The sequence below is a fragment of the Bos mutus genome, chromosome X, assembly GCF_027580195.1.
Source record: "Bos mutus isolate GX-2022 chromosome X, NWIPB_WYAK_1.1, whole genome shotgun sequence".
Classification (NCBI taxonomy): Eukaryota; Metazoa; Chordata; class Mammalia; order Artiodactyla; family Bovidae; genus Bos; species Bos mutus.
Genome location: NC_091646.1, coordinates 51,606,466 through 51,628,431, shown reverse-complemented (window position 1 = coordinate 51,628,431; position 21,966 = coordinate 51,606,466). Strand labels below are relative to the sequence as shown.

Sequence of the window (21,966 nt, the reverse complement as noted above, 5' to 3'; positions counted from 1 at the left end):
TCTGAGATCTAGGTTGTTCAGGAAATGGACAGGGAAAGGGGTTTCAGGTATCAGCCCAGCGACTGGAAAGGCAGAACCCAGGCACCCACCTTTCTGGAGAGAGGTAGAGAGGGAGATAAAAGACAAAGCCGAGCTGTGGGGTTGTGCGGGCCAAACCAGGAGATGCTGCCAGCTAGCGGACCTAAGCGCCCGCAGGTTACAGGTGTAAGTCTCAGGCTTGTGGTGGGGGCAGGGCCATTTCTGCCCTTTCAGGAAGATCCAAGAGGGCCGCTAGTCTTTCTGGGCACCAGAGTGGTAGGGGTGGAAAGGTGTCTCACATGACCCAAAAGTGCAAAGATCAAAGAGTGGTCCGAGTGTCCAGTAACACCCTCCCCTCCACACACATACACACACAGAGAAACCGCTGCCACCACTAAGCAACTTAACTCTCTCATGCTACAATACCACTAACCATCCCCTCTCCCCTTCAACCTAGGTTGGCGCTGGGAAGACCGACTCTAACCTATGGGTGAGAGGGGCAAGGGTGTGAGAACTGGGCTGTGCTGCCAGGCTGCCTGCACTGGGTTACACTAGACCCGTCAGGGATAGAAGACCCCCAGGTCAGCTCCTGGCCACTCAGGGTCCTCCTCTCCACCGGTGCTCGCCCGCGTTCTCCCTCGCTCACCTCCCCTTCCTCCGGTATGACCCGTGGCTGCCCGCGCAGCCCCGCCACCGCCTGCCGGTTCAGAGCCCAGGTTGAGCGGGGTAGGGGTTGGGGGTCAGTCCAAAGAAGGGGCACTCAGGACAAGGGGGCAAAGAGAGACTCTGCCAGTCAGGCGCTCTGAGGTGCTCCAGTCCAGTTCCCTCTACCCGAAACCACCACGCTCAGCCACCCAGACTCTGCCACCACCCAGGGGAGGGGGAGGCCCGGCGAAGAGCAAACGAAGGAAACAGAAAATTCCGTACCGAGGGGAGAGATGAGACGGTGGGACAGGGCAGCGCCGGGGCTGCCTTGGGGTTTCGGCTGCGGCTTCCTTCCACCCCTGGCTACCGAGTTGCAGAGAAGCAGGAGCTGCTGCCCCTGCAGGCTGCCCCATCCTCCCTCTCCCTCCTTCCCTTCCCCCTGCCCGCTTCCCCCGCCCCGCCCCGCCCGCCCCTGCCTTGAGCTCAGACTGTGTGAGGCTCCAGGTCCGGACTGGGGGAGGTGAGAGGTGCTTTCACCGACAGCGGCAGTCTCCCCCACCCCACCCCACACCCCCGCCCCCAATCGCGACTGGTTCTTCCAGCTTGCAGCCACCCAAAGGAGAGGAAAAAGAGAAAAGGAGCAGAGGAAAGCCAGGAGCAGATAGAAGGGAAAAGGAAGAGCTCAGGGTTGGACATTTTTGGAGCTGGGGTGGGGAGGAGAACAGGAGCGCGCCTCCTCGATTTTACCTCCCCACCCCTCTTTGCTTCTCTCTCTCCCCCTTCGTTGTATAGCATTTTTCAGAAGCGGCAGCAGAAGGGGACAGAAACCTCTATCTAGTCTAGAAAGATTCGGAAGGGTGACCGGGGTTCCCGCCAGCCACTACCTAGCAGCTGGCGCAGGAGTATGCGTTTGTGCATGTCAGAGTGCGAATGCTGGTCTCTGTCTCTCCCTATGTCTTCTCTGTCTCCTTCATACTCCCGCGTCAGCTACCTCTGTCAGTTTCCCGTGTCAGTTTCTTCCCGTGCTCTTACTGTGCGGTACGCTGCGTGAAAGGGGTGCGTGTGTTTGAAGGCACCCAGGTTGGGTCAGCGAGCCGGGAGAAGCGAGCGGGGACAAGGCAGGGGCACGGGTAGAGCAAAGAGTTTCGGGGAGGCTGACGAAGGCTAAAGGTGAGCAGAGATGGCCAGCCACTGGGAAGTTTGGGAATGACTAAAAAGCGAAGGGAGAAACCACGCTAGGAGCGGGCACTTACGCGCCTCGACACACCCCGCCCCTTTCCCTGTGCTCATCCGCCCACCCGCCAGGCAGCCTCGAGGCCGGGCTGGGCTGTCCCAGGCGGCTGCTGTTGGCGCGCCGTGGGAGAACCGGTAAAGGTAGCCGCACCGAGCTCCTTGGCTTCCAGACGCCAGACAACGCGGATCTGAACAAACCACTTGGCCTGGGGTAAGTCAACAGGCAGCCCAGAGCCTTATGGCTTTGCTGCCGGAGCGCTGCCAAAAGGCAGCGAGGTGCGGGATTGAATGAAGGTGCAGGGATGCTGAGGGCTGGGAGGTGCTAGCTGGCTGTGGGCTGGGGTGGTGGGGGGCAGAGCGAAGCCAGCAACAGATTGTTTTCGGACACAGGGAGAAAGATATGGTGGGACTCTAGAGGTGTTAGGACAAGGTGGCTCTTGGCAGTGACCAAAAACGTTGTTTTTATTTGGGATGTTCCTCTAAATCAGCTTGTCTCTACCCCGGACAGTGATCTGAGATCAGTATCGACCCAAGAGACAGGAATGGAATAAAGACACTGGCCCTTTTGCCAAAAACCACTTTAAGATGTGGAAAGCCAGGGGTGAGCTCATGAGGGCTCAGGAATCAGAGCCCCCATTCACCTTCTTTCCGTTTTGTATCCATCAAACTTACTTACGAAATGGCCAGATTCATTTTCCTGGCTCCTTAAAGGAATCAGGAAATGCAAATGGGGAGACATCAGTCAGATCTCTGCTCAAAGTAGACACCCCTCCCCCCAAACACACACTGACTTGGACAAACAGTCATGATGGTCCCCCTCTCCAACACACACAAACGTACTGAGCTGTATTCACAGATCCTGATCTTTCTCCATGGTCTCTAAGAATGAAACTGGGAGAAGGGCTTTCTCCCCTTTGCCAACCTAGGGTCTTCTGGCCATAACCAAGTATGTGGTTGGTGATGGCTACCAAGGTTATTACTCCCTTGTAAAAAACCTGGAGCTAGGAAACCAGTTGGGAAGACAGGATCACTGAACTTTACCTGAGTTTATCATATGAGTACAAGAGACAGGCTGATCAATAATGCTCTCCTTAAAGACTGTGTGTGTCAGCCCTGGCTTCAAATGAGAAGTATTTACTCCACTGACATGGCACCCAGATCCACTTGTCTATTTCTATACATTTATTTTCATGGCATTTAGCAAATATGTAAAGTTTACATATTAGAATTTGTCCTTGTCTATTGTCAGTCTCAGGGTTTGTTTTGTTTTTGTTTTGTTTGGTTTTTTTTTTTTTTGGTGTTTTACAGATGTTGGTGTTTGGTATTATATCATGTTTCCTTTCCTATAGACTCTTAAAAAGCTGTGATATAAATGATGTTAAATGGTACCTTTCACCCAGTCTTTAACATTTGCTTATTCTAAGTCAAAGACATGGAAATGCATTCACACAGTACCAAGTTGGTCTCAAAGCAAATGTTTAGCCTAGGATAAAGAAAACCCACAAGGTTTCTCTATTTGCAAGGTTGAAGGAAAATCTGAATGCCACATGAAATCTGTTTGGTTCCTGGAAGATGCTGTTTTCACGAAGTTTTGGCATAGATAGATAAATAGATAGATAGAGTGTGTGTGGCGCTGCTTTCATAAAGTTGTAATACATATGGTATGTGTGTATTTTTTCAAGGACTCAGATCAACCCCATACAATCTGGGCTCTGTGCTGCTGTAGCCGAGGGGGGAGTATTTGAATTTGTGCTTCCAAAGCACCCAGGCTCTTCTGTTAAACTTTCTATTTATTATTATGTTACCGGAATACAATGAATTGCCTCTTTCCAACTCAGCAAATGAGAGAAACAGATTTTGCATTAAGTGGAACTGTTTATGTTGCATCAGGCAATTTGTTCTAATGCTCACTGCTGAGAGAGAGAACAGAACAAGGATTACTCAAGTAGGATCTGAAAAGGTGCCCATTCTGTTACTTTTTTAGGCCATCATAAGCAAATATCTTCTTAGGTTAAAATTACACTTTCCCATAAATAGCAAAGACCAGGTTGCAGACAGGTAGAAAAGAATCAGCAGCTTCCTACTAGGGAAAGAGCTGAAAGTGTCAACAGGGATGACACCGAAGGTGTGGGTCTTTCTTGGTTGAAAATCTGGCTGCTGCAGTGGATCCTGATCCATGGTTCCTCAGGGCATAAGGAGGTGGAAAGCGCGGGGATCCAGAATCAGGCAGTCTTCAGCTGTGTTGACAGACATTCACCTGGCTATAGTGTATACGCCAATATAGAGACCTGGACCAGATAACATTTGCCACTTCTACCAGCATTGAGAACTATATTCCTACAATTCTATTCTTTCTAGAATTAACAACCAGAACCAGAATGACACACAGAACCACAATGCTTAGAGAAGGTCAGGCCAGAAAATGACAGATGCAGTGGGGATGAAGAGGAAAAGGATACGACAGAACCCAAAGATGTTTTGAAACACGGAAAGAAAACCATCCAGATGTTTGCTTTCTTTTGCTTTGGTGGGGGATGGGATTAGTCCAAAAAACTGCTTAGGAAGTAAAGCACCCTAACATTGCCTAGCCTGTGGTTTACCTTGTAAACACTGTGTAAAACAGAATTACATAGAACCCGAGAACGGGAGCCCTGGAGTAAATTTACACTTTTACCGTCTCATTCCACTCCTTAGCATTTTAAATTCCAATCTATGAGCCATTCAGGTGCTTAATTATTGAATGGATAATTTCAAACATATCATGCTATTGCCCTCCAGTCTGCTTCCAAATATTTTACGTTGTCTTTGACCATGGCTCCATCACTGAAACAGAGGGACCAAAACATTTCTATCTGCTTTACTTCTGCCACGGCTTCTTGTTTTCAGCTAAGTACATAAAACCATTCAGAAGCTTTCTGGGAGCTGGTGGGAAATATGAGGGACAGGACCTTTCTCCCCAAAGTGCCCTGTGCCTTGAGATGCCACCAACCTAATCTGCCCTGGTTAGTTTCCAGGTTTTTAGGGAGGGATGTGACAAAGTTTGCAGCCTGCAGACAGAAATGATGCCTAATCCTAGGCCGAAGCTGTAGCTAATCAGCCCCAGACCAAGGCTAAGCTGAGGCTAGCCACTGAGTCCAGAAATTAGTGGCTGAGATTTCCATAGTATCATCCTTTCTAAACTCTCATAGCAGTCCTTCTGCTGACGGGTCTCTCAAACCCTTTGTCCAGTGAGACCAACCAACCCCTCCCAATAGCAAGGGATGAATCCTAAATGACTCAGCTATGATTTCATAAACACACATGTACACCATACTTACTTGAGCAAAAATAGATGATTTCAAAAACTAATGATAATAAAAGCTGGTGGGGCAAAGCAAAAATTGCAGTTCACTTGGTCAGGGAACTTTGCAAGCTCCCTAGGTTTGGTTGTCCATCATTCACTGTGGAGTTGATGCTAGTAGCCCATGAAATCGCCCCAGCTTTTTGCCTTAGCAAAGGCAAAGAAAGAGCTGATGGTGGGAAATAAACAGTGATCTTGGCAGGGTCCAATCCCCTCATTTCTCCTATAAAGAATTTGAGGCCCAGAGAGTAGAAATGACTTCCCCAAATCAGAGAACTAGCTAGTGACACAACCAAAACCAGAACTCAGGACTGCCTGCTAGTATTGAATATATTTCCTAAAGCCCTTTGGAGATCTTTCCAAAAAAATTAAGAGGTAACAAAGGCCAGGTTTACCAGGATCACAGCCCTCTACTTCCATGCCGTGTCTATACCTAAAAGTTTATTGCCATATCTTTGTGCCTTGCCTTCTCACCCACTATCTGCCCCCAACACACACACACACACACACACACACACACACACACACACACACACACAACTTGCTGGCTAAGAAAACGTGACATATGCCTACAGCCAGTATATTCATGTGGAGGGCAGAATTAAACATGATAAAGATTTAGTTGCTCACACTTATCTGATTGACCTGGCTCACACCACCAACAGCAAGGCATCTAGAATACCCAGTCTCTGCTACTCCCTACTAGTTTTGAGGAATGGAAGCTGGTGGAATCTGGTAACTATGGTTTAGACTTTGTACACTCAGAATCAGTACCCATTAATGTGCATGCATACACAAACACACATACACACACGCTTTCTGAAAAATCAAAACAAAGGAAATAGAAAAGACAAGACTGATTTTTTATAGTAGAGTATGAGAAGAAGGAAGGTTTGCAGGGAGGGTGTTGTTTCCTTCCTCCATTCTTTAGCCCTGATGCCTGATTTTCATGATTCCCAACCTAGTTTCTTTTAGGATTAGAGAAAATACATCGATAAAACATGTCTATTACAGCCCAGAAGGAAGATATGAAGAATTTCCACATTATAATATCACAAGGATAGGAAAAAGAGGTTAGAATAGAGTAGGCTAAGGCCTTGCTACTTCACGTGTGGTTCTCACACCAGTAGCGGCATCACCCCCGGTGGATGTTTATAAATACAGAATCTCAGACCCTTCCTCAGACCTACCAAATTAGAATCTGACATTTAAGAATATCCCCCAGTGATTTTTTGGTATGCTAAAGTTTGAGAGGCTAGAGCTTATCCCCAAAAGCATTAGAACGTCATTTGAAAATAAACAATTACCTATAATTTTTATATATATATATATATATATAAAATTTCCCAGGTCCACTTCTCTTTGTATTCAGTATAAAAGCCTTAAGTGTGGGCAAAAGAGTTGATTGAAAGGAAATCAGGCCATAGGATTGTACTGTTTACCTGGGTTTGGAGACTCACACAAACCTGAGTTCAAATTCTGGCCCTACCCCTCGGCCTCTGGGGTAGGAGCCCTGAGTCCAGGATGCTGGACTGCCAGAAAATTCCCAGGCCCATGAATATTAATCAGCATGCACTCTCCTAGAGGTATCTTTCTGGACACCAAGACCTGGCTCCACCTAACTGCTTCCAGGCTCCAGTGATAGACACCTCATACCAAACAACCAGCAAGACAGGAACACAGCCCCATTTATCGACAGGCTGTCTAAAGTCATACTAAGCTCACAGACACCTCATGACAGACTACCTGTTGTGACCCTGCCCATCAGAGGGAAAAGACTCAGCTCCACCCACCAGAGCACAGGCACCAGTCTCTCCCACCAGGAAGCCTACACAAGCCCCTGGACCAACCTCAGCCACCACAGGGCAGACAACAGAAGCAAGAGGGACTATGATCCTGTAGCCTGCATAAACACAATAGGTTAGAAATATGAGATGACAGAGAAATATGTTGCAGATGAAGGAGCAAGATAAAAACCTACAAGACCAAATAAATGAAGAGGAAAGAGGCAATCTACCTGAAAAAAGAGCTCAGAATAATGATAATAAAGATTATCCAAGATCTCAGAAATAGAATAGAGGCACAGATTGAGATGATACAAGAAATGTTTAACAAGGACCTAGAATAACTAGAGCAAACAATCAGTGATGAACAACAGAATAACTGAAATGAAAAATACATTAGGAGGATTCAATAGCAGAATAACTGAGGCAGAAGAACAGATAAGTGAGCTGGAAGATAGAATGGTAGAAATAACTGTAGCAGAACAGAATAAAGAAAAAAGAATGAAAAGAAATGAGGAAAGTCTCAGAGACCTCTGGGACAACATTAAATACACCAACATTCAAATTATAGGGGTCCCAGAAGAAGAAGAAAAAGAGTCTGAGAAAATATTTGAAATGATTATAGTCAAAAACTTCCCTGACATGGGAAAGGAAATAGTCAATCAAGTCCAGGAAGTGCAGAGTCCCATACAGGATAAGCCCAAGGAGAAACATGTTGAGACACATTAATAAAACTAACAAAAATTAAATACACAGAAAAAGTATTAAAAGCAGCAAGGGAAAAGTAACAAATAACATAATATACAAGAGAATCCCGATGAAGTTATCAGCTGACTTTTCAGTAGAAATTCTGCAGGCCAGAAGGGAGTGGCTGGACATATTTAAAGTGATGAAAGGGAAAAACCTACAACCAAGAATACTCACCCAGTGAGGTTCTCATTTATATTTGACAGAGAAATCAAAAGCCTTATGAACAAGCAAAAGTTAAACCAAACCAGCTTTACAACAAATGCTGTAGGAATTCCTTAGACGGGCAACACAAAAGAAGGAAAAGACCTACAAAAACATATCCAAAATAAATAAGAAAATGGTAAAAGGAACATACATATTGATAGTTACCTTAAATATAATGGATTATGTGCTCCAACCAAAAGGCACAGATTGGCTGATTGGATACAAAAACAAAACCCATGTATATACTGTCTACAAGAGACCCACTTCAGACTTGGGGACACATACAGACTGAAGATGAGGGAATAGAAAAAAAATATTCCAAGAAAATAGAAATCAAAAGAAAGTTGGAACATCAATACTCATATCAGACAAAATGTTCTCTAAAATAAAGACTATCACAAGAAACAAGGAAGGATACTACATAATGATCAAGGGATCAACCCAAGAAGAATAAACAAATGTAAACATTTACACACCAGACATAGGAGCACCTCGATACATAAGGTAAGTGCTAAAAGCCATCAGTGGGCTTCCCTGATTGCTCAGTTAATAAAGAATCTGCCTGCAGTGCAGGAGACCCCGGTTCAATTCTTGGGTTGGGAAGATCCCCTGGAGAAGGGGTAGGCTACCCACTCCAGTATTCTTGGGTTTCCCTTGTGGCTCAGCTGGTAAAGAATCTTCCTGCAATGCGGGAGACCTGGGTTCGATCCCTGGGTTGGGAACATCTCCTGCAGAAGGGAAAGGCTACCCACTCCAGTATTTTGGCCTGGAGAATTCCATGAACTGTTTAGTCCATGGGGTCACAAAGAGTTGGACACGACTGAGCGACTTTCACTTCACTTCACTTCAAAAGCCATCAATGGGGAAATTGACAATAACACCATAATACTTGGGGACTTTAACATTTCACTTGGACCAATGGATAGTTCATCCAGACGGGAAATTAATAAATAAACACAGCCTTAAATGACACATTAGACCAGATAGACTTAACTGATATTTATAGGACATTTCATCCAAAAGCAGAAGAATACACCTTCTTCTCAAGTGCACAAGGAATATTTCCTAGGTTGATCACATCTTGGGTCACAAATCAAGCCTTGGTAAATTTAAGAAAATTAAAATCACGTCAAGAATCTTTTCTAACCACAATCTGTGAGGTTAGAGATCAATTACAGGAAAAAAAAAACATAAAAAAACACAAACACATGGAAGCTAAACAATATGCTACTAAATAACCAAGAGATCACTGAAGAAATCAGAGGAACTTTTAAAAATAACTAAAAGCAAATGACAACAAAACCACGATGACCCAAAACCTATGGGACACAGTAAAAGCAGTTCTAAGAGGGATGTTTATAGCAATACAGTGTTACCTCAGGAAACAAGAAAAATCTCAAATATTAACAACCTAATCTTACAACTAATGCAACTAGACAAAAAACAAACGTAACCCAAAATTAATAGAAGGAAAGAAATCATAAAGATCAGAGCAGAAGTGAACAAAATTTTTATGAAGAAAATAATAGCAAAGATCAGTGAAACTAAAAGCTGGATCTTTGAGAAGATAAAATTGATAAACCTTTAGCCACTATAAGACACTGGTGTACTGTGAATAATCAATACATTGAAGATATAATATTATTATAATCAATAATATTTGGCCAATAATTTTAGTTTACTAGAAAATTAGCTATTTGATGTTATGCCTTGAGGCATGTTGGAGAAGGCAATGGCAACCCACTCCAGTACTCTTGCCTGGAAAATCCCATGGACGGAGGACCCTGGTAGGCTTCAGTCCATGGGGTCGCGAAGAGTCAGACACGACTGTGCGACTTCACTTTTTCTTTTCACTTTCATGCATTGGAGAAGGAAATGGCAACCCACTCCAGTGTTCCTGCCTGGAAAATCCCAGGGATGGCAGAGCCTGGTGGGCTGCCATCTATGGGGTCGCACAGAGTCAGACACGACTGAAGTGACTTAGCTTGAGGCGTGTAACATCTATTTCTAATTGGTGCAAGTCATGTTGGGCTTTCCATGGATAGAACACCGAGAAATACATGCAAAGTAAAATATATTTGAGGCTTCGAAACAAATATTATTCAGAAAGAATTACAGTTGAATTACTCTGAATCACTTCATAGAGTAAGGCTGAAATCAGAAGTAGCTTTATTTTATATGGTATATCTCAAAATTAGGAAGTTAGAAAGTTAGTAAGACTCTCTATGCATTTTTTGTACATATATGCAACAGGCAAACATATGTACACACAGAAAGAAAAACACACACACACCCTTCAATGGAGCAACTGTGAAAAAAATCAAGGCTGAAATAGCATTCTAGGGGCAGAACTAAATATTACAAGACTTCTGGCCTGATGATAATCTATAAGATGGGTGAATAATACCTCTTACCTCATAGGAAGGATGTGAGATGATATGAGTAAAAGAAAGGATGCAAGTAAACACATAGCAGAAAACTCAAATTTTTAAAATCTAAGACTACAAAAGAGATGAAAATATTATACTTAAATCTTGAGCTAAATTGCAATTATTTTCCTCCAGCCAGTAATGACTTGATGCTAGATAAGAAATAATTTACCGTATCAACACACATCTTACAATGGTCAGCTCAACGATAACAGTTGAGGCCTAGACAGTGCTTATTTATGTGCCGAGCATTTCATATGTAGTATCTCATTTAAACTTCCACAACTTGATGAAAAGGTACATTATTATGCTTATTTTACAGATAAAATTAAAGCTCAAAGAAATTAATTAAATTGCTTATTTTATGATTTGCCGACATAGGTAAATACTATACCTATCACTATTTCACAGGTGAAAAAAATAAGCAACTTCTGTCTCCTCCCAGCCCATGGTGCTCGCTACCTCCTCAACTTTTGCACCTGTAAAATATATAGGTAGAGTACCTATGGATTTCAGTAATTCTATAAGTTACAATAAGTTTTATAAATTCCAATAAAATCACTAAGCACTTGATTCATCTAAAAACTTATTGGTGGCTACATAGCTTAATGGCAAAGACAAAAAGACAGATACCACAACTTCTGGGCCCCAGTCCTTTGGTTTAAGGTTTGAGACATCCAGTTCCTATTGGATCTGAGGTTGCCCAACATCCATTGATTTTCAAGAGGATCAGATTAATATGGCATCAATAATCTTATAACATAAAATATAAATCATTAATTTCTAAGATTTCTGTGATTACCCTAAATTAACAATAGCCGTTGATATAAATTACTGAAAATCTTTGTATGAGTTCTCTATTGTGGCTATAACAACCATAAATTGAACAGTTTAAAACAACACAAATTTATTATTGTTATTGCTCTATAGGTCAGAAGTCTGACATAGGGATCAGTGGGCTAATATCAAAGTGTCAGTAGGACTGCATTCTCTACTGGACGTTCTAGGAGAGAATCTGTCTCCTTACTTATTCAGGTTGTTGGCATAATTCACTTCCTTGCAGTTGTAGGACTGAAGTCCTTTTTTTTTTTTTTTTTTGCTGTCAATTCAATGCCATTCCTAGTTTCTACAGGCCCCCACATTCTTTGGTCTGTGACCCCATACCTCCAATTTCAAAGCCAATCAGGGTAGGTTGAGCCCCTCTCACAATTTGAATTTCCCCTGCCTCTTCTTCCATTGCATCTTTGTTTGCCTTCCTCTTCTGTTTTTAAGAACCCACATGATCACATTGGGCCTACGTGGATCATCCAGGATAATCTCCCAATTTTAAGATTTCATCTGAATTAGCAACCTTAGCTCCATCTGAAAAATCCCTTTTGCCATGTAACCTAACACACTGACATGTTCTGGGGGTGTGCTGACATATTTACAGGGCCATTGCTTACTCCTTGGAAGGAAAGATGACCAACCTAGATAGCATATTCAAAAGCAGAGACATTACTTTGCCAACAAAGGTCCATCTAGTCAAGGCTATGGTTTTTCCAGTAGTCATGTATGGATGTGAGAATTGGACTGTGAAGAAAGCTGAGCGCCAAAGAATTGATGCTTTTGAACTGTGGTGTTGGAGAAGACTCTTGAGAGTCCCATGGACTGCAAGGAGATCCAACCAGTCCATTCTAAAGGAGATCAGCCCTGGGTGTTCTTTGAAAGGAATGATGCTAAAGCTGAAACTCCAGTACTTTGGCCACCTGATCCGAAGAGTTGACTCGTTGGAAAAGACTCTGATGCTGGGAGGGATTGGGAGCAGGAGGAAAAGGGGACTACAGAGGATGAGATGGCTGGATGGCATCACCGACTCGATGGACTGAGTTTGAGTGAACTCCGGGAATTGGTGATGGACAGGGAGGCCTGGCATGCTGTGATGGACAGGGAGGCCTGGCGTGCTGTGATTCATGGGGTTGCAAAGAGTCAGACATAACTGAGCGACTGAACTGAACTGAACTATGTTGCCTACCATAATCTCTTATGTGTGGAGTGCTACAAATACATTATCTGAAATAACCTCAATCTCTAAATGATAGGTATTAATATCACTGCCCCCATTTCACAAATGAGGAAATAGGATCAGGCAAGTTAACTTGTATGCCTGATATTGTACAGCTAGTAAATGGTGGAGGCAGGATGGGACACAGGTCTCTTCCTCCAAATCTCATTTTCCCCTTGGCTTGCATTATAATGCCTCCTCATTATTAGAAAACTCTTTTGATTGTTATTTTTGTTTTCCTTGTTTGTTATTTTTGTGTGTGTTTCCTCTTTTTTATTTACATTTTTGAATAGGTGACTTATGCCCATTGTTTGAAAATCAAAATGTATAAAAAGGTATTCAGTCCAAAGCCTTGCTTCCACTGTTTCCCAGCTGCTTGGTTACCACCACCCCTGCCCCATTTTATTTTTTTCCCCTCAAGAACTTCTGAATGAAAATACAAGAAACTATGAATTGATGTGTGGATTTTTACATCATAACAAAATCTCTCAAGCTACAGCTCAAATTCATTTTGTCCTTTTGCTGCATTCTTAGTACAACTCCACTTTGGAAGAACTAACATCTGTATTAAGGGACAAATCTTTGGGCTGATCAATTATGCAAGTAACTGGTGACTACACCCACTTTCTAAAATGTTTTTATAGCACCCATTGACCCCATGGTGCTCACCTGAATACTCTATACATCATACGACTCAAACGTCTCAATATTCTTACATATCACACCCATTTTATCTGAACATTCCAGAATCCTAGAATTCCAGGAAGCACAAACACAAGAGGGGATGGGTAGGGAGAGCGGGAGGGAGAGAAATATCCACAGTGCACATGGCGGGGGGAGGGGGGACAATAAAAATTCATGAAATATAGTTCTAATTATCCCATAGAGTAACAAGGTGATCATATTTTAGTATCACTAACCCCAATATCTTATTTGTAAAAAACCTTTTCAGAATTGACACAACTTTCCATCTAACTTGCAAAAAAACCTGGAACTCTTGCATAATTGTAAACATTGAAACAGACTACCATATAGTTGGGTAGCCTGTAATATGTCAACAGGCAGAGAACAAAAGATGACAAGCTTGTTTTAAACAAAGAATTGAGTAAAACTGATAACAAAATCAATACACCACAGTTAATTATTTCTGTTATCCCTGCCATGGACTTTGTAACTTAAGAACTGCTTATTCTCAGCATATCAGTTGCATGCAGTATATATACTTGCCTTCTCATAGCACAAAACAGAACATCTTCTTTGTTTGTTTGTTTCCATCTTTTAACCCAGTGTTTTCAATATTTGAGCAATGATTCATTAATGTACTGTGAAATCAGTTTAGTAGTTCACCACCATTTTTAAATGAAACATTAAAAAAGAAAAATGTGAATCACATGTAGTAAGAGTAAACATTGTTTCATGAAACTTTTATTCAGTAGTGTATGTGTATGAGTCTGAGTGTGAGAGTGTGGTGAATGTATGTGTGTTTGTGTGCATGTGCACATATTTGTGTGTATGTTGGATTCATTGTAAATTTTTTTTTTTTGCTCTGGGTTATTGTCAAAAAGTTTGATAAATATTGCTTTGAATTATTGGAAGCACTGACCAGATGTTATAAATAATCATAAATAAATGAATCTGCCTAAATATAAAAGGGCTTACCAGATGGCTCAGTGGTAAAGAATCCGCCTGCCTTGCCTGGAGAATCCCATGGACAGAGGAGCCTGGCAGGCTACAGTCCATGGGGTTGCAAAGAGTCAGAGACGACTTATTGATGAAACAACAACAAAAATACATTAAAACCTTGGTCTTCCTGAACTATTAGGGAATTCTATGATATCCTTTGGCATTGTGGTACCTAATCTGTGGCAATGCCCAGAAGGCAGTAAGTATCCAAAGAAAAACTTAAAAATCCAATAAAAATGGAAATGTGTTCTCTCTGTGACACAAGAACATCTGGGGATTTATGACATCTGGATTTGGAACTGACCTTCCCAGTTGTCACTTCCATTGCCATCTCTTGGGTACAGTGGCTCAGGGGCCTTGGCCAGTGCTGAACATTGCCTGAAAGTCTGTGACTTAAATAAAATAAAGAGTCAGTTTTTGCTGTAGACTGTACTGTTATTTTCACACAATGGTCATCCCTAGAAACTTTTCCTAGATTGGTAACATTTCGTCTAATAAATACCAAGCTATGAAGAAAGATTTATAGGAAGGTGTGTGTAGTAGGTATGTGTGTGCTCAGTCATTCAGTCATCTCCAACTCTTTGTGACTCTTTAGACTGTAAGTCCATGGGATTTTTCAGGCAAGAATCCTCGAGTGGGTTGCCATTTCCTCCTCCAGGTGATCTTCCCAACCCAGGGACTGAACTAGTGTCTGAGTCTCCTGCTTTGGCAGGTGGATTCTTTACCACTGAGCAACCTGGGAAGCCCCTGTAGGAAGGTATGTTTGCAGATAAATCAAGGAAAGAACTGATGAAGTGGTGTAGGATTGCAGCAAAGGAGATTTTCACATTTTCATAGGATAATTATACCAGAGAAGAGAAAAATGAGAGGGCTCATGGGGAGGAAAGAAAAAGGAGCATGTTAAGTACTAATTAAACAATCTAATTTTCTTAGTGTTACCTGAGCCCCTACTGTCAATCATTTGACAGATATTCACTGAGTGCAGACTAGGTGGAAGGCCCTGTGGGGCACCAAAGTGCAGGCCCATCCCTTCCCTCCAGTAGCTCACAAGATGATCAAGAGTGAATTGGATAAAGTAAAACTGTTGTATGGCTCAGTAGGACACTGTGATTTAATCCATTCATGGAAATGTATGCAGGTCCATCTAAGAGAGAGAGCTGGAAAATTAGGTTGTGGTAAAACTGTAAAGGAGTACGTCAAGGCTGTATATTGTCACCCTGCTTATTCAACTTATGTGCAAAGTACATCATGAGAAACACTGGGCTGGAAGAAGCACAAGCTGGAATCAAGACTGCCGGGAGAAATATCAATAACCTCAGATATGCAGATGACACCACCCTTATGGCAGAAAATAAAGAGGAACTAAAAAGCCTCTTGATGAAAGTGAAAGAGGAGAGTGAAAAAGTTGGCTTAAAGCTCAACATTCAGAAAATGAAGATCATGGCATCTGGTCCCATCACTTCATGGGAAATAGGTGGGGAAACAGTGGAAACAGTGTCAGACTTTATTTTGGGGGGCTCCAAAATCACTGCAGATGGTGACTGCAGCCATGAAATTAAAAGATGCTTACTCTTTGGAAGGAAAGTTATGACCAACCTAGATAGCATATTCAAACGCAGAGACATTACTTTGCCAACAAAGGTCCGTCTAGTCAAGGCTATGGTTTTTCCAGTGGTCATGTATGGATGTGAGAGTTGGACTGTGAAGAAAGCTGACTGCCGAAGAATTGATGCTTTTGAACTGTGGTGTTGGAGAAGACTCTTGGGAGTCCCTTGGACTGCAAGGAGATCCAATCAGTCCATCCTAAAGGAAATCAGTCCTTGGTGTTCATTGGAAGAACTGATGCTAAAGCTGAAACTCCAATACTTTGGCCACCTCATGCGAAGAGTTGACTCATTGGAAAAGACCCTGATGCTGGGAGGGATTGAGGGCAGGAGGAGAAGGGGACGACAGAGGATGAGATGGCTGGATGGCATCACCGACTCGATGGACATGAGTTTGAGTGAACTCCAGGAGTTGGTGATGGACAGAGAGGCCTGGCATGCTGTGATTCATGGGGTCGCAAAGAGTCGGACACGACTGAGCAACTGAACTGTACTGAACTGAAAATTGTGAAGGGCTTTGTATATTAGGATATGGTTTAATCCATTCATGGAAATCTATGCATACCCATCTAAGAGAGAGAGCTGGGAAGTTAGGTTGTGGTAAAATTGTGAAGGGCTTTATATGTTAGGATGTGGCTAGATTTAATTTAATGTATGAAACAGAGATAGCAATGGATTGTTAGATAAATAATGATAGCAATGTCTGGGATGATTATCCTGGAAATGGTATGTAGGATACCAAGGACTGATGGAGCAGCAAGTAATGGCAGGTGTACCAGTTAGGAAGCAGTTACAGAAATCTAGGTATTAGGAGTAAATGGCACCGTGGTTAAGTATGAAATGTGAGTCCAAATCCATTTTGGTGTGATTCTAGCTCTGCCACACTGAATCTTAGTTTTCTCATCTATGAAAAGAGGTTACTAAGAAGACCTACCTTATAGGAATGATATAAGGATAAATGAGTTAATACATATAAAGCACTTAGCCCAGTATCTGGCCATAACAAGCACCAATCCACATTTAACAGCTATAATTTTTATTATTATTGTTACTATAGTAGTGGGGCAGGAAAGGATGGGGTATAAGAGACACCATAAATGAACAGTGGATATATTATGGTAAATCCCTATGTATGTATGATGAAGGTAGTCAAAGATGACTTCAAGTTTTGTGTAACAGAATAATGATGCCATAAGGAAATATGAAGGTGGGGTGAGATGGGAGGATAATGAGTTGAGATTTTGATAGGTTTGAAGTCAGGCAAGACATCCTCATGAAAATGTCCACCAAGAAATTTAGATGTAGGAATGGAGCTCAGCAAAGAGGTTAGGAAACGAAATGAAAATTTGGGAAGTCATAGATATACATATAAAAGTTTTATCTCTAAAAAATAGATTGAAAATCTCTAAGGAAGAAACTCAGAAGGCAGGGGTGGGGAGATAAAGTAGAACCTTGTGTTCCATGTTAATTGTTAATAGGGAGAGGAGCCAGAGAAAGAGTGATGGAAGGCATAAGGAGAACTGTGCAAGGCATAGTGGAGAACTCAGAGGAAGAACATTCTATGCCTTGTGTACTTAAGATGCAATAATCCCATTGAAACAATATGACTTTGAGACTTGTGACAGAGAACATTATAAAGTATGGAATACGTAATACTGATATTCAGTTTAAAAACATAAAGTCCTTGGTTCCAAAATATGCCTTATTTTATTGAATAGAGAGGTTAAGAAGGTGTCATGGGTGTTTTAACCCTTGAATGATAGATGCCAATTGAAGATATAGGGGGGATGCATTTCAGATGAGAGGAATCATGTGATCAAAGGTGAGGAGTTAGAAATGGGCACACTGAGTTTAAGGGAGAGAGAGGAGATCCATCTGACAGGAGCAAAGGGAAGGAGATTAGGAAAGGGAAGAGAGGGAAAATTTTTTCACATCAACCATGTAGTGAATCTCCAGTCCCAACTGAGGAGAGATTTATTTCATCTTCACTTTAAAGCTGGATGTTTCATGTCATTTCTTTTTTTCTAACATGAAACTGGACTTTCAGTTTTCTCAGTTCAATGAGTGAACAGTGTCACTGTTAACAAGAAGGAATGGTGGGGGCAAAAGAGCAGGTATGGGTAAGGGGATACAAGAGTGGGAGAGAGATGATGAATTAGGTGTGGGACATGCTGAGGTCAAGGTGCCAGTGGACAGCCAAGTACAGATGTTAAATAGGCCAATATGTGGGTCTGGGACTCAAAATAGAAGTCTGAGCTGGAGAGAAAGATTAGGAAATGAACATCCCATCATAGTAACACAATAATAACAATGGTGATGACAACTATTTTATTAAAAATACACGACATTAAAGACATGATTGGGGGAGTTTTCCAAATAGTAAATCATGTAACCATCACAACAACCCTGTAAGTTCACACAAGTAGTATCTATTGGAGATAGGATTTAAACCTAGGCAAGCAAAACTCCAAAGCCCATGTGCTGAGCTACTACATTAACAAACAAGTGTAAACAAAGAAAGAAGTCAACTCCTGATCCTTGGAAATGCCAAACATTTAAGAGGTAAATGGGAGAAGGGAAGCTTTGAGCAGAGGCTAAGGCAGAAGGAAAACTGGAAGTAAGTGCGGCCTTCAAAATCATGGGGAGAGAACAAAAGAAAGTGTGTATCATCAGCCTGGAGAGCTGTAGCCATTGGATTTGACAGTTTGAGGAGCCTTGAATAACGTGACAGCTAGAGTCAAGGTCAGCAAACCACGACCATGGGACAAATATGGCCCACCACTTGTTTATATATATGGACTGCAAGCTAAAAATGATTTTCATATTTTTAAATGCCTGGGGAGAAAAGTCAAAAGAAGACTATTTTGACAAGCAAAATTATATGAAACTCATTTTCAGTGTCTATAAATCAAGTTTTATTGCAATGCAGTCGCTCTTATTCATTTATATATCCTCTGTCACTGCTTTCAGACCACAATGGCAGAGCTGAGCAGTAACATCAGAGACTGTATGGCATGCAGAGCTGAAAATTTTTATTATCCAGGCCTTTACAGAACAAGTTTGTGCACCCCTGAGTTAAAGAATGGGCTCTAATGTCAAATCACTTCTGTTCAAATCCTAACTCTACCACTCACTAGGCTGTGTGACTTTGAACAAGTTACTAGAAAGCTCTAACTGGCACTGTCTGTAAAATGGAGATTATGATAATACTCACCTCATAGGGTTGTTGTGAGGATCGAATAAAACAACTTGTACAAAGTACCTAACACAGTGCCTGGTTCATATTAAGAACTTAATGTGAGCTGCTGTTAATGCACTGATGTAGAAATGAGTCATGGAGACAGAAGCCAAACTGTCACAGGTGGCAAAAGGAATAGGAGATGAAGACTAAACAGGTGGAAGCTATCCTTTTGAGAATTTTCACAGCAGAGTTGAAAATGGGGAAGGAAGTAGCTTGAGGGGGGTATTCTTATTTTTGATGGAGAGACGCAAACACATTCGAGGGCTGATAAGGGGAGAATTGGGTGAAGAAGACTGAGCATATGGGAGAAGAGAACTGGAACAACACACTGCAGAGGTAGGAGGTGGAGGATTGAGAGCAGAGGTGGGGAGGCTAGCCTTAGAAAGGAGTGGAAACAGCTCAAAACAGAAAATAAAGTTGGATACAAATAGAAGATTTGCCATGGAGTGGAGGAAGTTCATATCTCAAAGACCCTTCTTTCTGTGAGGCAGGAGAGAAGATCTTCTGTAGTGAGGCAGGGGTCAGAGGGACAGGCTGGATCCCTGACACTGGGACTTTCAAAAGGGAGTAGAGCAGACTTCTGCTGGTGGTCCAGTGGCTAGGACTTCACACTCCCAATGCAGGGGGCCTGAGTTCAATCCCTGGTCAGAGAACTAGATCCCACATGCTGCAAACAAAGATCCTACGTACTGCAACTAAGACCTGGCACTGCCAAATTAATTTATTATTTTAAAAGGAAGTCTACCTAAGAGAAGGAAATGCCTACCCACTCCAGTATTCTTGCCTGGAGAATTCCATGGACAGAGGAGCCTGGCAGGCTATAGTTCACAGAGTTGCAAAGAGTCAGACACAACTGAGCAACTAACAGGGTTCCCTGCTGGCTCAGGAGTAAAAGAATCCGTCTGCAATTCAGGAGACATGGAAGACATGGGTTCAATCCCTGGGTTGGGAAGATCCCCTGAAGAAGTAGATGGCAACCCACTCCAGTAATCTTGCCAGGAAATCCAATGGACAGAGGAGTCTGGCGGGCTACAGTTCATGGGATCGCAAAGAGTTGGACACGACTTGGCAAATGAGCACAACACAGACCCAAGAGATACAAAAGGGAGGTATATGTGGAATGGTCCTGGGGGCTTGGCCGAGCTTGGCAAATAACTTGGCGGCACCAATCTGCATAGTCATGTAACTTTCTCTAGAGGTACTCAAAAGCCTGGGAGAAGATACCTAGGAAAGAGAAAGTTGAGTTGGGTCAAGACCTGCAGATGGGTTGAAAGACTTGGCAAATGCAACACCCCCACTGGCAACCACTTGATCCCATACCAGCCTGTGCTTAGAACCACTGTCTTGTAAGCAGGCCCCGCAGCTCATTCATTTTTATCCTCCCTGGTGTGGCATCAAAACTGCATGATGGCACAGCTTCCCCAGACATTTCTAGATTTCTTCCCCTGAGAGCTCTTTTCAATGTGATAACAGACAGACGATAGGCTGGAAACTCAGAGAAGGAACGAAGACTGTGACTTTTATGGAGAGAGAGTGATCCATGAGCCCAGCTAGCGCCAAAGCTGGCTTGAGTATTATGGGACTCCATGAGCCCAGCAATAAAATCCCTTTCGATTTGCAAGAGGCAAGATGCAAGCTTTATGATGTCCTGATATAGATCAAAATAGAATGCTACAACAGGTAGTATGTTAGGTTTTGTTCCCTCAAGACGCCAGAGGTAAAGTGACAGAGCTAACAGGCCAACTCCCATCTGGACAAACTGAAGACAGAGTGGGAGTTGGGGAATGGGACATGTGTCTTTAGTTGCTGGAGAGGCAGGGAACAATAGTTTGGCCAGGAGTCAAGGTAGCAAGGAAGAAATGGAACAATATGTGCTCCCAAACAGGTGCCCACTAGGCCCCCTGGAGACAGGCACTCAGCTGATGCTACAGCAGGGTAGTTCTGAAGACTCTGTACCACAGTGCCTTCACAGAGCTTGAGCCTGGAGAAAGTAGGTCTCCTGAAGCCATGTCCCCACCCCACCTTGACCTTCTGGCCTGGGGCCCAAACAAGTGTATTCCCCTTAGAGGCTGCCAGGTGCATCAGTGGGTCTGATAAAATGATGGAGAGGACCAGCTTGCCTTCAGACAGCACCGCACATTCCCAAAGCGCTTTCTCATCAATCCTTTTAAGCAGACTAGTACAGTGTCAAGAGCGCCACTCCAGGAGTCAGGAGTCCTGGATTTAAGTGCTAGCTCTGCCACTTACCAGGACTGTGGCCTTAAGGAAGACACTTAACCTCTCTGAATCTCAGCTTCCAGCATTTCTAAAATGAAGATGATAATTACAGTGCTGTTCTTAGAGTTGTTGTGAGGACTAAGCAACAGTACTTAGCACAGAGCCTGACTTGTGACAAGCATTCATTAGCTGCTTTCTTCCTCCTCCTCTCCTTCCTCTTCCTTATCTCCTTCTTCATCATCATCGTCCTCATTACCATTTAATATAAAGATCTTGAAGTGAGTCTTGCAACAGAATTAAGTCTGCATCTTGGCTCTGTACTTATTGGTCTGAGACCTTGGGCAAGTCACTTGGCTCCCTGAGCCTCCTTCTTCATCCTCAGTTTAAAGCAGATTTGCTGATGAAAACAAGATACCATGTGTGTGAAGTGTACAGTACTAGTTAGATGCTCATTTTGTATTTAAAAGTGCATCAACCTGCCTTTACACACAAGAAAAGGGACCTGAGAGGTAAAGGGATCTACCCAATGAAGCAAGGGCCAACCAGGGAGGAGAACCCAAGAACCTCTCTGCTCCCAACCCAGGACTCTTCTCACTCATGCTCTCCAGCAGCAGGTGGTTCTCTACCCAGAATAGAGGGTCCCATCTGGTCCCAGCAGTGGAGACTCTGCTGATGTGCATGCTTTCCTGCTGCTTACCAGCCCGAAAGGGAGCAGCATGGACCATGTCCCTTTCAGGCAGAATTAGGTCAGAAGCAAGAAGCTCACAGACTTCT

At 42.9% G+C, this 21,966-nt stretch overlaps 1 protein-coding gene across 1 annotated transcript in view; it reads left to right on the top strand.

Moving 5' to 3' along the window:
• The first annotated feature begins 1,589 nt into the window (after positions 1-1,589).
• Positions 1,590-21,966, top strand: part of TRPC5 (transient receptor potential cation channel subfamily C member 5) — a 348,936-nt gene continuing 328,559 nt past the window's right edge. The window contains exon 1 of the mRNA XM_005903665.2: positions 1,590-2,107. The gene's annotated coding sequence lies outside the window, so the exon portion shown is untranslated. The remainder of the gene's footprint in view (positions 2,108-21,966) is intronic.